Source organism: Nuphar pumila, chromosome 7 (assembly GCF_984573655.1).
Source record: "Nuphar pumila chromosome 7, dmNupPumi1.hap1.1, whole genome shotgun sequence".
In the NCBI taxonomy this organism is placed as follows: Eukaryota; Viridiplantae; Streptophyta; class Magnoliopsida; order Nymphaeales; family Nymphaeaceae; genus Nuphar; species Nuphar pumila.
The window spans coordinates 87586790-87602051 of NC_143255.1; positions in this window are offsets into that span (position 1 = coordinate 87586790).

Below are 15262 nucleotides of genomic sequence, written 5' to 3' on the forward strand. Positions count from 1 at the left end.
ATATATTTGATTAAGATTTTTTATGTTTTTTTTTTTATTTTTTATGTATTAGAAAAAAATGCCCACAAGATCAATGACCTAGCTGCACTGGTCTGCCTGTCATACTTACGGTCGCTTGTCCAAACATCGGAAAACTATGTGGGCTTACCCCTTATCCTCTGGGAATCGCCATGCTTCGACTTAGGCAAGGGGTGACACCCATGAGATTTGAACCTACCCCGCCTGCTTAGTGGCTTATGCCCCATCTCACTATGCCAAACCCTTTTGGGGCAGATGTTTTATGTGTACTTTAAATAGATAAAAAAATCAATGTTGGATATTATACTAAAATTTGATGATAAACTATTTTCATTTTTACTTCAAATCAATTTGAAAGAAAGTTTGTTTCTTAGTAAATAAGCAGTGATAAACACATCAAACGATTTAGATTAAGCAAAAAATAATTGAAAGTACAATTTTTACAGGAACTTAATGAGACCTGACAGAAAAAGAGGTAAGGCCATCTCCCTTCTGAAATGTTCATTGTTGTCAATCAATAATTAGTTAGAGTCAGAAAAAAAAATATAAATATTTTTATTTAGTTACTTCTATGTGTAGTAGACTATCCTCATGGGGCTATTTGCTTAACACAGGAGCAATGTTTGGGGGTGTATATGGAAACTGAAAAACAGTTTGGTACAATAAAGTACAACAGTGATGTAGATTATATCCGGGTCTAAGGCATCCAAGTAATCTGTTTATACAGTTCGATCTTTTTATTCAGATTCGTATAAAGATAAAAAAGTTTATTAAAATTAAAATACTTTCATAATTAAAAGCTTATTATTAGGAATTATTAATCTACTAAGGTCTAGAGGGTTAAGCAATTCCAAGGGTTGAAATATAAGAAAATTTTCAGATAATTCCTCCACCTGTTACTTCTGTAAATAGTATATATAATTCCTAGTTTTTTCCACATTCTTGAATTTACATACACTTTGCAAAAACACAAACTTAAAAAATACAGAAGGAAGAAAAATATAAACAAAAAGAATAGGTGTGAAAAAATAAAACAAAATATTGACTTATACTTCAACTGGTTACATACTGCATCGTTACACACAATTACCCAGAAATTTCAAGAAAGCTGGGTTAGAACTCCGCCTGTGTATAACTGTTTAGTTATACACTGCCGGTCCCAAGCCCGGATAAAGGAGGAGGGTTGCGGTAGGCCAGTGACAGCCAACATAAAAACTTCGTCATACCCTATGAATATGAACCAATATGAGAATTTCGTTGGGGCGTTCCCTACTGAGCGACACACTGTACTCTATAGGCCCGGAGGCAGTGATAAATGGGCAAAGGTTGCTAGGTCGTCGCCCAGAAGCGACACGTCACACCGGCGCCCGGGTGTGGTGTCAAATAGGCAAGGGTTCCCTCACTTTGTTGGACGGGTGGGGGTAAAGAAGTTAGTCCAAGACCATAAAATTAGGCTAGCCACTTGGAACATAGGGTCTTTAACTGGTAAGTTGGTAGAGTTAGTAGATGTTATGTGTAGGAGAAAGATTGATATTTTATGTCTACAAGAGACCAAATGGGTAGGGGAGAAAGCAAAAGTGATAGAACCTTGGGGATATAAGATTTGGTATACAGGAATAAATAGGAATAGGAATGGAGTAGGGATTGTTATTAGTCGTGAGTTTATAGATAATGTAGTTGAGGTCCGTAGGAAGGGTGATAGGATTTTACTTATTAAATTAGTATTAGGTACGGATATTATTAATATTATTAGTGTTTATGCACCTCAAGTAGGTTTAGATGATTCTATTAAGCATTAATTTTGGGAAGATTTAGATGGAGTAGTACAAGGGATATCTTATGGAGAAAAGCTTTTCATCGGCGGTGACCTTAATGGACATGTAGGCATTAGTAGGGATGGTTTTAAAAGTATCCATGGAGGTTATGGTATAGGAGAAAGAAACGAAAGTGGAGAAAGGATTTTAGATTTTGGTTTGTCCTATGATATGATCTTAGCTAACACTTGGTTTAGGAAGAGGGAGTCTTACCTAGTAACATTTAAATATGGGGTTAATACGAGTCAGATAGATTTTTTCCTACTTAGAAAAAGAGATAGGGGTTGTTGCATCGATTGTAAGGTTATACCGGGAGAAAGTGTAGGTACACAACATAGATTCAAATTTTAGATCTTAGAATTAGACAATGCCGCAAAAGGGATAGATCCTAGAATTAAGTGGTGGGCACTAAAAGGAGCTAAACAAGGAATGCTTGTAGAGCAGGTAGTTAAGAAAGTTGATTGGTGTCTCGAGGAGGATTCAGAATCAATGTGGAATAAGATAGCGGGTGACATGAGAAAGGTGGCTAAGGAGGTATTGGGTGAGTCTAAAGGTGGTGCACCGCTAGGTAAGGATACGTCATGGTGGAACGAGGATGTCAAATTAGCTATTAAGGTTAAAATAGAGTGTTATAGAAATCGAAGTAAGAGTCGTGATAATGAGAATTTGGAGAAGTATATGATAGCAAAGAAGGAAGCTAAAAAAGTAGTTCGAAACACGAGGGATAAGGTATATAAGGAGGTTTATGACAAGTTGGATACCAAAAAGGGCGAGAAGGATATTTATAGGCTTGCAAATATGAGAGATAGGAAATCGAGGGATCTAGGTTTGGTTAGATGTATCAAAGATGAAACGCAAAGGGTTTTAATCAAAGATGAGGAGATTAAGGAGAGATGGAGAGATTATTTTGATAAGCTATTTAATGGAAGTCATGCTCAGGATCTTGGGGACTTCTCCATTCCTTTTCATGAGATAAATCGTGACTTCATGCGCAAGATTCAAAAGAAAGAAATTGCAGAGGCTTTGAAGAAAATGAAATCAAGAAGGACAGTTGGCCTAGATGGTATACCTATCGAGGCTTGGAAATGCTTGGGAGAGAAAGGTTTAGAATGGTTGACAAATCTTTTTAACAAGATTTGGTGGACAAATAAGATGCCTAATGCATGGAGGAAGAGTACTTTGGTGCCTCTATATAAGAATAAGGGTGATATACAAGATTTCACAAACTATCATGGTATAAAACTCATGAGTCATACTATGAAACTTTGGGAGAGGGTGATTGAGTCTAGGTTGAGGAAGGTTGTCATGATATCAGAGAATCAATTTGGTTTTATGCCTGGAAGATCAACTATGGAAGCTATACATCTCCTTAGACAACTTATTGAGAGATATAGAGAGAGGAACAAAGATTTGCATATGGTTTTTATTGATTTGGAGAAGGCATACGATAGAGTACCTAGGGATGTTCTCTGGTGGACAATGATGAAGAAAGGTGTTTCTCTCAAGTACATTAGTATAATTAAAGATATGTATGAAGGAGTAGTAACCAATGTTCGCACTTGTGGAGGGGTGACAACCAATTTTCCTATAACGGTTGGGTTACATCAAGGATCTGCTTTAAGCCGTTTTCTATTTGCTATAGTGATGGATGAGCTTACGAGATCAATTCAAGAAAATGTGCCGTGGTGTATGTTGTTTGCTGATGATATTGTTTTGATTGATGAGTCTGGAGCTGGGGTTAATGCTAAGTTAGAATTATGGAGACAAACATTGGAAGCAAGAGGTTTTAAGTTAAGTAAAAGTAAGACAGAATATATGGAATGTCGATTTAGTAAGCAACGAAGTAGTGATGGGAGTGTAGTGAAGCTTGGTGAGCAAGAAATACCGGTGGATGATTGTTTCAAATATTTGGGATCTATCATTCAAAAGAACGAAGAAATTGATGGAGATGTAAATCATAGGATAAAGGTTGGGTGGATGAAATGGAAAAGTGCAACTGGAGTCTTGTGTGATCGTAGAATGCCATTGCGGTTGAAGGGAAAGTTTTATAGGACGACTATTAGGCCTGCTTTACTACATGGTACAGAATGTTGGGCGGCCAAGAGAAATCATATTCAAAAAATGAGTGTAGCTGAGATGCGTATGCTTAGATGGATGTGTGGAAATACAATAAAAGATAAGATTCAGAACGAGGAGATACGTAAGAAGGTAGGCGTTGCACCCATTGAAAATAAGATGAGAGAGAATCGTTTACGGTGGTTTGAACATATTCGGCGAAGGCCTAATGATGCTCCAGTTAGAAGGATGGAGAAATGAAAAAATATATTAGTTAAAAGAGGTCGGGGTAGGCCTAGGAAGACTTGGATGGAGATGATAGGAAAGGATATGAATGCTTTGAACCTCACCATGAACATGGCATTGGATAGAAATGATTGGAGGAGAAGAATTCATGTGGAAGACCCAGAATGATTTTCTTTTTTGGTTCATATCGCTGACCCCAATTGTTTTGGGACGAAGGCGTAGTTGTTGTTGTTGTTGTTGTTGTTGTTGTTGTTGTAGAGAAAGCTGGGTTAGGCAGGCCCCTACTAGTTATACAACCATACCATTGGGATTAGAACTTGCAATGCCCCCAACACAAGGTGACCTGCACTAACTGCTCCTGCCAGACAAGCCGAGCCCCTGTTGGTCACTATTCAATTTCATAGAATACTCATATCCATATCAAATTCTACTTGGCCCGTTTGAAGTCTTATTTTGGATCTATGTACCATAATGAATAATAATGAGGGAAAAAAAATCATAATTCGATTAATTTATTATCCAATTCAGTATATTTATCTATTTTTTCATGCAGTAGGTCGGGGCCACAAGCGTCTCTCTCTCTCTCTCTCTCTCTCTCTCTCTCTCTCTCTCTCGTGGAGACACCGTCTGACGCCAAATTCTCTACAAAACACCACCCTATCTCTTCTTCTTCTCCTCCTCCTCCTGTTATGCTGGGTTAGGGCTAGTGCTTTTCTGGCCCTGCAAAATCCTTATCCTTTCCTTTCTTTTTCTGTGATGGTGACAAATGCTTGCCATTCACGGAGCTCTTTGAATTTCCTATTGTTCTGTCAGTTTTATATTTTTCTTCCATCATCTGAGATGCCACCTTAAAATCAAATAACCATGTGAAAATCATTAATGTGGTCTGATATATGTGTGGGCAACCCGGTGGCAGACACTCGCCCACGCGGGCAGGTTATATGTTCCTCCAAGAACACGCACTGTAGCTACAATGCGTATTTCTGGGTCCTCACTGAGCACCACGTGGGGGCTCAGTGAGGTGTAGGGGGAGCCATACATCCTGCAGGCTGATGTAGGGTAGTGTACGTCTCCCCCTACACCCCCCACTGAGCGCCACACGACGCTCGGTGGGGACCCCAGAACATGCACTGTAGCTACAATGCATGTTCCGGGGGTGCACACGCAACACCCTCTCCTCGGCCCACTCATTAGACCTGTGGGTCTATCTGGGCAAAGCAGGCCAATATATATATATATATATATATATATATATATATATATATATATATATATATATATATATATATATATATATATATATATATATATATATAGAGAGAGAGAGAGAGAGAGAGAGAGAGAGAGAGAGAGAGAGAGAGAGAGACGTGCCTACGTGCATGATTACATTGGTACATGACCAAAATGAACTTTCACTGAGCATAGCTGAAGTGTTTTTGCAGGGGACTTTTTGTTAGGAAAGTTTTAAAATTGGTGATTTCTTTCCACCAAAAGTGCTTTAAAATGTTTAATCCCATATCTAAGAGAAATCAGTTTTTCGAGTGGTTTAAATACAGGCTTTGTTCTCTATTCTTTACTTTGGTAAGCCTTGTGTCTTTGGGTGTCTTGCGGACGTTGCTCCGCATTGTGCAACAACAGATGCGCGCGCGTGTGTATGCGCAAGGGCGCTTGAGGCGCAATGTGGCATTTTGATGACGCACTTCGCACGCTCGCAGCGGTGCGAGGCGCAAATGAGGCGTTTTGGATTTTCGGTTTTGAGATATTTGGCTGTTTGAAAGGTTTTAATAGCATTTATATTGAGTTTATAGCGCTTTGTGACTGTTGGACGGTTTTGAATGCCTTTGATTGACAATCAAAGGTGGGTGACCGTTCAAGTACCTTTTCGTCCTATTTTCAAATCGTCAGATTTATGGACATCAATCTCATTTATCGCAAAACATTTTTGGCCTCTCTAAAAGTCTATAAATATCTTCTATTTTCGTCTTTTGAAGACACAAGAATTTTCTGACTCTCCAATTTCTTCCTTCTTCTCGATTTGGCTTGCTGAGTAAAAGTGTGGTAGAGATCATCTGTCCTTGCGAAGCGGTGACTCTTTTGAGGTTCAAGCCTAGTTGTATCCTGGGAACTCAGTCGTAACAAAACCCTTTTTATCATCTTCGGAATTTCCGGAGTGGGGCGATTGAAGTTCTAAAGTTAGCGATCTTAAGAACTAGCCTCTAGGCTTGAAATCTCTTTTTTGAAATCCATTTTTCACAAGGTTGGAATAACAATTTTAGAACTTCAATATGGCCTCTGGTTCGACATCCAACTCCATCAATCTGCTTAGCCGTGACCTTGAAAAACTCGATCGATTTGATGGGTCAAACTTCAAGCGGTGGCAATCAAAGGTTTCTTTCTTGCTGTCCGAGCTGCATATCGACTATGTTCTAAAAAAGCCTTGTCTCACTATCGCTGCTGGAGAAGTTGAGACAGAAGAAAGAGCGAGAGAAGTGGCATACTGACAACTACCGATGCAAATGGCATATCCTGAACACTTTAATTGATTCTCTCTTTGACATCTATTCACCATTGGAGTCGGCTGGAGAGTTGTGGAATGCTCTCGAAATCAAGTACAATGCAGAAGATGCTGGTAACAAAAGGTTTATCGTAGATCAGTATGTTAATTTTTCTATTGTTGATTATACGCCTATACTTGCTCAAATTCATGATATGCAAATACTGGCCTATAAGATCAAAGGAGAAGGTATGTATCTTGATGATAACTTCCAAGTTGTTGTCATTATTGGAAAACTACCGGATTCCTAGAAAGAATATAGGAATCACCTAAAACATAAAAATGAGAAAATCACTTTAGATGACCTTCTAAAGGACATCCGAATTGAGGAGGAAACTCGTCTGCGTGACAAAAAGAATTCGAGTCCTAAAGAGGGTTATCCTAAAGTGAATTTTGTAAGTAACAAGGGTGGCAAAATCATGAAAACCCAGAAAATCAAAAATAATTTCCCAAAAGGGAAAAAGCCAACTGATAAAAAGAAAATTAGTTGCTATGTTTGTGGCAAGTTTGGCCATTTTGCTAGAGAATGCAGAGAACGGAAGAGGACTGGTCCTAAGCCAACTGAGTCAGAAGAGAGGCTTGTTGTTGTAATCTCTGAAACCTTTATGGTGGCTGCAAATAAGGACTGATACCTGGATACTGGAAGCACTGTTCATGTGGCAAACGACAGGAACTTGTTTAAGTCGTATGAAGTGGTGGGGGAGGGATGCAATCTCTTTATGGGAAACTCTTCATCAACTAAAGTGCTGGGAAAAGGGAGTGTGGAGATTAAGTTCACCTCCGAGAAAGTCCTAACACTTGAGAATGTCCACTATGCTCCCGAAGTTTGAAAAAATTTAATCTCTGCAGATCTCCTGTCACGAAATGGTTTTAAGATTGTTATTGAGTGTGAGATTATAATTGTGACCAAAGGAAAAATCTTTGTAGGAAAAGAGTTTGCCACTGGTGGTATGTTCAAAATGAGCATAAACGAAGCTACTACTTATGTTTATATGGTTGACTCCTATTTTCTTTGGCATTCACGATTAGGATATATAAATTCTCGTTGCATTCATAATATGAATAACTTTGGTCTTCTTCCTTGTCATGTTAGAATAGAACATAAACATAAGTATGAGACATGCATTCAAACTAAGCTAACTAGACTCTCGTTTCCTAGTGTAGAAAAGAATTATAAATTGTTTGAATTAGTGCATTCTGATGTGTGTACGATGGATAATGTTTTGAGTCGTGGTGCCAATAGGTACTTCATTACCTTTATAGATGATTACTCGAAATTCCGTTATGTTTATTTGTTGAAACATAAATCTGAAGCATTTTCCAAATTTCTTCTTTATCTAGCTGAAGTACAAAATAGGTTTAAAACAAAGATTGTACATTTAAGAACAAATAAAGGAGGTGAATACTTAAGTGGAGAATTTGATAAATTCTGTGAAGATAATGGTATTATCCATCAAACGTCAGCTCCTAGAACTCCTGAACAGAATGGAGTAGCAGAAAGGAAAAATAGAACACTTGTAGAAATGATGAATGCTATGCTTCTTAATACAGGTTTGCATTTCAACTTATGGGAAGAAGCTATACTTTCTGCTTGTTATATTCTTAACCGAGTTCCTTTTTTCAAATCTGAAAAATCACCTTATGAATTGTGTTTTGGTAAGAAACCTAATCTTAGCTATTTTCGTGTTTGGAGTTGTTTAGCATATGTTAAAATTCAAGAAAATAAAAGAAAGTAGGTTGGACCTAAAACATTTAAATGTGCTTTTGTTGGGTATGCTGAACATAGTAAAGCATATAGATTTCTGAACATTGTTAATGATGTTATTATAGAATCTAGATATGCATCTTTCATAGAACATAAAAATGCATTTGATTCTCTTCTTGATGGCAATCACATTACAGTAGATGAACATCCTGTTAATGACATGATTGAATATTCTAATGATTGTGCTGATGAACCAGAAACTGAAGTTAGACACAGTAAACACATTAGAAAACCAACTAATTTTGGTTCTGACTTTTATATATTTCTAATTGAGAATGATCTTGTGTCTTTTTAAGAGGCTATGTCTTCTCAAGATGCTGCCTTTTGGAGAGAAGCTATTAATGATGAAATAGAATCAATTATGTCTAATAATGTTTGGAAATTAGTGGATTTACCAGTTGGTTGCAAAACTATTGGCTACAAATGGATTTTCAAAAAGAAATTAAAAGTTGATGGTACAATCGATAAATTTAAAGCGCGTTTGGTTGCAAAAGGCTTTAAACAAAAAGAAGGTATTGATTATTTTGATACTTTTGCTCCTGTAACTAGAATATCTACTATTAGAATTCTGATTGTCATGGCTGCCATATATAAGCTTCAAATCCATCAAATGGACTTGAAAATGACCTTTTTGAATGGAGAATTAGATGAAGAGATATATATGGAGCAACCTGAAGGTTTTATAGTGCTAGGGCAAGAGCGTAAAGTTTGCAAACTTGAGAAATCCTTATAAGGATTAAAGCAAGCCCCTAAGCAATGGCATGAAAAATTTGAAAGTTCTCTGGTACATAATGGTTTTAAAATTCTTGATGCTGACAAATGTGTCTATAGTAAAGTAGATAGTAGCTCAATTATTATTATTTGTTTATATGTTGATGATATGCTTATTTTGGGTAACAATAGTGAATGCATAAATCAAACAAAAAGATTTTTATCTTCCTTGTTTTGTATGAAAGACTTGGGTGTTGCAGATGTTATTTTAGGAATCAAAATTATAAGAAATAAAAATGACATTGTATTATGTCAATGACATTATATTGAGAAAATTCTTACAAAGTATGAATATCTTAATAGTTTACCAGCATGCACCCCATACGATCCAAATATGAAATTGACTCCTAATGTTGGTGCAAGTGTTCAACAATTAAAATATGCCAGTGTTGTAGGTAGCCTTATGTATGCAATGAACTGCACAAGGCCTGACATTGCCTATGCAATGAGTAAAGTGTGTAGATACACTAATAATCCTGGTCATCAACACTGGAATGCAGTGAACAAGATTCTTAGATATCTAAAGCATACTTTAGACTATGGAATTCACTATACCGAGTTTCATGCTATTATTGATGGGTATAGTGATGCAAGTTAGAATACCGACTTTGAAGATTCCAAGTCTACGAGTGGTTGGGTTTTTACCCTTGGTGGAGGAGCAGTTGCATGGGGGTCTAAGAAACGGACCTCTATAACTCATTCTATAATGGAATATGAGTTTATCGCTTTGGCATCTGCTTGTAGAGAAGCTGAATGGCATAAGAATATGCTAGTGGATATTCCACTAGGTGAGAAGCCTATACCTGCTATTTTAATGTTTTGTGATAGCCAATCAACTATATGTAAAGCAGGTAATATGAAATACAATATAAAGGCTAGACATATTAGTCGAAGACAGTTTTATAAGACAAATGATTGATGACGATATTATTTCATTAAAATATGTGAAGTCATGTCAAAATTTGGCAGACCCATTTACGAAAGGCCTTTCGAGAGATGTCATTAATAAAACATCAAGGGAATGAGAATTAAGCCAATTAAGTCATCACCTAAGGATACCCAACCTAGAGCGCTGGAGATCCCACATGCATAGGTTAAATGGGAAACGAATTGGTGAATGACAGATATTGAGCATATTTATGTAAGCCCATTACTGATGTGTGCTCATGAGCTGTAACTAATATGAGGGTTGAGCTAATAGCTCTTAATGAGTTTGTAGGCCTTAAGGCTAGGGTGTATGTTACAGTACACCTAGACAAACTCACCTATATGAGTGTAGAAATGTGAGTCGTTTCTTATGAGAATTGGCAATTCTCTAGAGCACTCATGAATCCAGGAAAGCACAAGGCTCTAAATGTGCCAATATGAAATCCACACAATTGAACTTTTGGAAACCTATGTATGATTGAAAACTCTGTTAACAATACAAGGAGCTAAGTTCAAGGTAAGTCCACTTAGCACCTTGGTTAATTTAGGTTTTCTTTCAAATAGTGGGGGTTCAAGTCATGTAGACACTCTCACTGATGCAGAAGTTTCTACACAATCCAAATATATTTTAAAACTAGTGGGGGATTGTTAGGAAAGTTTTAAAATTGGTGATTTCTTTCCACCAAAAGTGCTTTAAAATGTTTAGTCCCACATCTAAGAGAAATTAGTTTTTCGAGTGGTTTAAATACAAGCTTTGTTCTCTATTCTTTACTTTAGTAAGCCTTGTGTCTTTGGGTGGCTTGCGAACGTTGCTGCGCATCGTTCAACAACCGATGCACCATTCGTGCGCATGCGCGCACACGCGTGTGTGTGTGTGCAAGGGCGCTTGAGGCACAATGTGGCATTTTGATGGCACACTTTGCACTTCGCACGCTCGCAGCGGTGCGAGGTGCATATGAGGCGCAAATGTTTGTTTTGGATTTTTGGTTTTGAGATATTTGGCCATTTGAAAGGTTTTAATTGCATTTATATTGAGTTTATGGCGCTTTGTGACTGTTGGACGGTTTTAAAGGTCTTTGATTGACAATCAATGGTGGGTGACCGTTCAGGTACCTTTTCGTCCTATTTTTAAATCGTCAGATTTATGGACATCAATCTCATTTATCACAAAACATTTTTGGCCTCTTTAAAAGTCTATAAATATCTTCTATTTTCGTCTTTTGAAGACACAAGAATTTTCTGACTCTCCAATCTTCTTCTTCCTTCTTCTTAATTTGGCTTGCTGAGTAAAAGTGTGGCAGAGATCATCTGTCCTTGCGAAGCAGTGACTCTCTTGAGGTTCAAGCCTAGTTGTATCCTAGGAACTCAGTCGTAACAAAACCCTTTTTCGCATCTTCGAAATTCCCGGAGTGGGGCGATTGAAGTTCTAAAGATAGCGATCTTAAGAACGTGCCTCTAGGCTTGAAATCTCTTTTCTGAAATCCATTTTTCACAAGGTTGGAATAACACTTTTAGCAGGGACTTTTGTCGCGTTAAGAATCTCTGTGGTGACCTGTAGGAGCGACTTTGCTAAAGGTGTTATTTGGTGAAATCTCGCACAGAGCGTTCATCTTGCACGCGATGGATGCTCTACACGAGTTCATTTTGGTCATGTTCGAAAGTGATCATGCACATACATATTTTTGTGTGTGTATATATATATATATAGTAACACGAAGGTGCATGATTGCTTTTAAACATGATCAAAACGACTTGCACAGGGTATCCATTGCATGCGTGATGGACGCTCTGCGCTTGTTCCACCAAAGAAGAGCTTTAGCTGTGACAAAAGTTGCTGCTAAAAGTCTTGTACAAGACCTTTAGCGGCGACAAAAAGCCACCACTAAAGGTCTTCTTTGGTAGACCAATGCGCGGAGTGTCCATCACGTGCGGGATGAAAGCTCCACGCGAGTTCATTTTGGTCATGTTCGAAAGTGATCATGCACCCATTGAAAATAAGATGAGAGAGAATCGTTTACGATGGTTTGGACACATTCGACGGAGGCCTAATGATGCTCCAGTTAGAAGGATGGAGAAATGGGAAAATATATTAGATAAAAGAGGTCGGGGTAGGCCTAGGAAGACATGGATGGAGGTGATAGGAAAGGATATGAATGCTTTGAACCTCACCGAGGACATGGCATTGGATAGAAATGAATGGAGGAGAAGGATTCATGTGGAAGACCCAAAATGATTTTCTTTGTTGGTTCATATCGCCGACCCCAATTGTTTTGGGATGAAGGCGTAGTTGTTGTTGTGTATATATATATATATATATATATGCTGAGCATCCATGCACGGGTTGATGGATGGTCAACATGCCAAAACACAAAAATCGCATTTTTATCATACCAATAAAAGATCTGAAACCTTTACTGGTGCTTTTAGTGCCCTACTAAAGTTGAGCGTATTTTTGAAAAAAGTCTTTACTGGCTCTTCATCCTCCTTAAGGAGTGATTACAATTATAATGGAAGGAGGTTACATTAGTCTTATCTTTGCCAGCACAAATCCTTATCTTATTGTTGTTTGGTTTGCTCTCATTTGGGTTCTTCTTTGGATCAGTTTTACTTGGATCTGAGTGAACTTTGGATCCACCGATGTCCTTAACAAATTGCTACAGTCAACTAGAGTAAGAAAAAAATTCAAGTACAAAGATTTAGTCATAGCTAATGAAGAAGTTTGCAAGAACGAAAATAGCTTATATATGGACAAGAGAATCACAACTTTGACAGAAAATTAAAGGACTTGGTTCAATTTTTCAAGAAAAGACAACCTCATACAAGCAGATATGTGCGCATGAGATGTAGAAGGATGTTGAAAGTTGTGTCTTTAAAAGATCAGAAAAATCAGGTTTTACCATGAAGAATTTGCAAATTTCAGATGACTGCTTAACTACAAACTCATCCAAAAAAGTTGCTGCTTGCTGCCCCTAGAGTAGGTATGCTTTTTCCAGAAAGATCAAAACCTATTCGTTATAAAATTAGTCATCCAGAGAAACAACAGAGGGTTTTTTTTAATTTATAACCTGAAGAGACCGCTCCCAAAGACCTGGTTGCGCTGGCTCAGCCTGCCATACCTACGGCCTATGCTACACATTGGCTTGCACAGAGGAGCGAGCCCATGAGAATCGAACCTTGACTGCCTGTCTAGCAATCAAGGTCCCCACCCCACTACGCCAACCCCCCTTGGGCTAGAAACAATAGGTTGCTAACATGTAAAATACATAATGGAAATCAATCACATTCGGAATAAGTGAACCTGTTGACAGTTTAGCTAATATGCTGCAATGCCTAACTTGTGACACGAAAAAACATTAATAATAAAAGTGACAAACTATATTGTTCACGTTCAGAGATGATCAATATCCATGTACTTGAACCTTTATACCATTAGCTGGTTCAGAACTAGCATAAAGAAATCTCATATCAGTGCAACATAACATAATCAAGAACCCTCGAATAACACTGCCAGAAAGTAAGATTGAAGTATTCATACTCAGTATATGTTTCAACTGGTGGTTACGTAGGGAATTGTTGGTGGCTCATCAACTGTTTTTGCCTCTACTTGTTTACTAATATCATCATCCAGTATGTTCTCAAAACATACTGCATAGTAGAAGAAAATTAGTGCAACAGGTTATCTAGTAAAAATCTGTGGAGTTAATCTTTAAGGTCATCGTTTGCTCTACTTCTCTATATATTTATCATAATCTGTCATACTACAAGCATTAGTACATGACAGAGTAGAAGATGCTGAGAAAATGAGTATGTGAAGAGAGACGTTTTAGGTACGAGTTCAACAATGAAGATCACGAGTCCTTTTATTGTTACTATAAGTAAAACTTTCATTGTAAGCAAGATTCACCAAAAGGACAGAGCATTAGTATAAGGTGAAGAAAAAAAAGATTGATTTGGTAAACATTCAAAACAGGAAAATGAACACATCATAAGGTTAAAAAAAATTACAAGACTATTTCTTCCTGCAGAAACACCAACCATTTGCCAATGGCAGATCTAAACAACACACAGAATTCCGACATCATTAGCACCAAATTTTAGAAGCATAAAAAAATTAACAATTTCTAAAGTTTATAGAAAATACAGGAAAAACCAAATCAGAACATTATAGTTAAAATTTCAGAAGAAAACATGAATAAGAAAGCAACGATCATATCTTCATTTCTCCATGTATTGAAATTACCGAATTGCTTATCTACTCACCAACATCGATAAAACCAATCGAATAGCCTGCATACCAAAGAATAACTCAAATGGCATGAAAACAGACCCCAAAATCAAACCACTAACAAATATATTTTAAGACCACCATCTCCAAATCACAAATTTATAATGAGGAGGCACAAAAAAACCATAAACCACAAAAAGACATTAATGTATACAAAAATGCAATAGCAATCCTGGCAGCAATCTGCCGATCCAGTCCAAAGAAAGTTTGATTCGGGAGATCTAAGGCAACGATCAGACGGCCATTGTATTGAACCAGGCACTGGATCGACCCCTGAACTTCATTCATAAGGGAAAGGGAAGTGGGGAAGAGAGAGGGGAAGGAGTCTGGCAGGGAGCTAGAGAGAGGGAGAGGGGGGAAGTAGAGAGAGGAGACGAGAGACGTGAAAAATGGAGGGAGAAAGGGGAAGTTGGCGCAGATATGAAGAGAATTCTTTACTGGCGCACATTTAAACTGCGCCAGAAAAAGTACATGCAAGCTGCGCCCCATAAACTGGCGCCGCTAGTAAATCACGTGTGGTCGAACGGATCGCTAGGCATATTTGCAAAAACTTGGTTCTTTTTCTCAAAAATGTTTGTTTTAAGGTCTAGGTTATCTGAGCACGAACTCGATGGCTATTCCATGTCTCAGCTGAGAGATAAACCGGGAAGAAATTGAAATGCATAAGGACTGATAGTGGGGGTGAGTATATTAGACCTTTTGATGAGTATAGCAAACAACAAGGAATTGGCCATCACAAGACACCTCCAAAGATGCCTCAATTGAGTGAGTTGGTTGAGAGGATGAACAAGACACTAATTGAGAGGGTGAGATGTTTGCTTTCATAT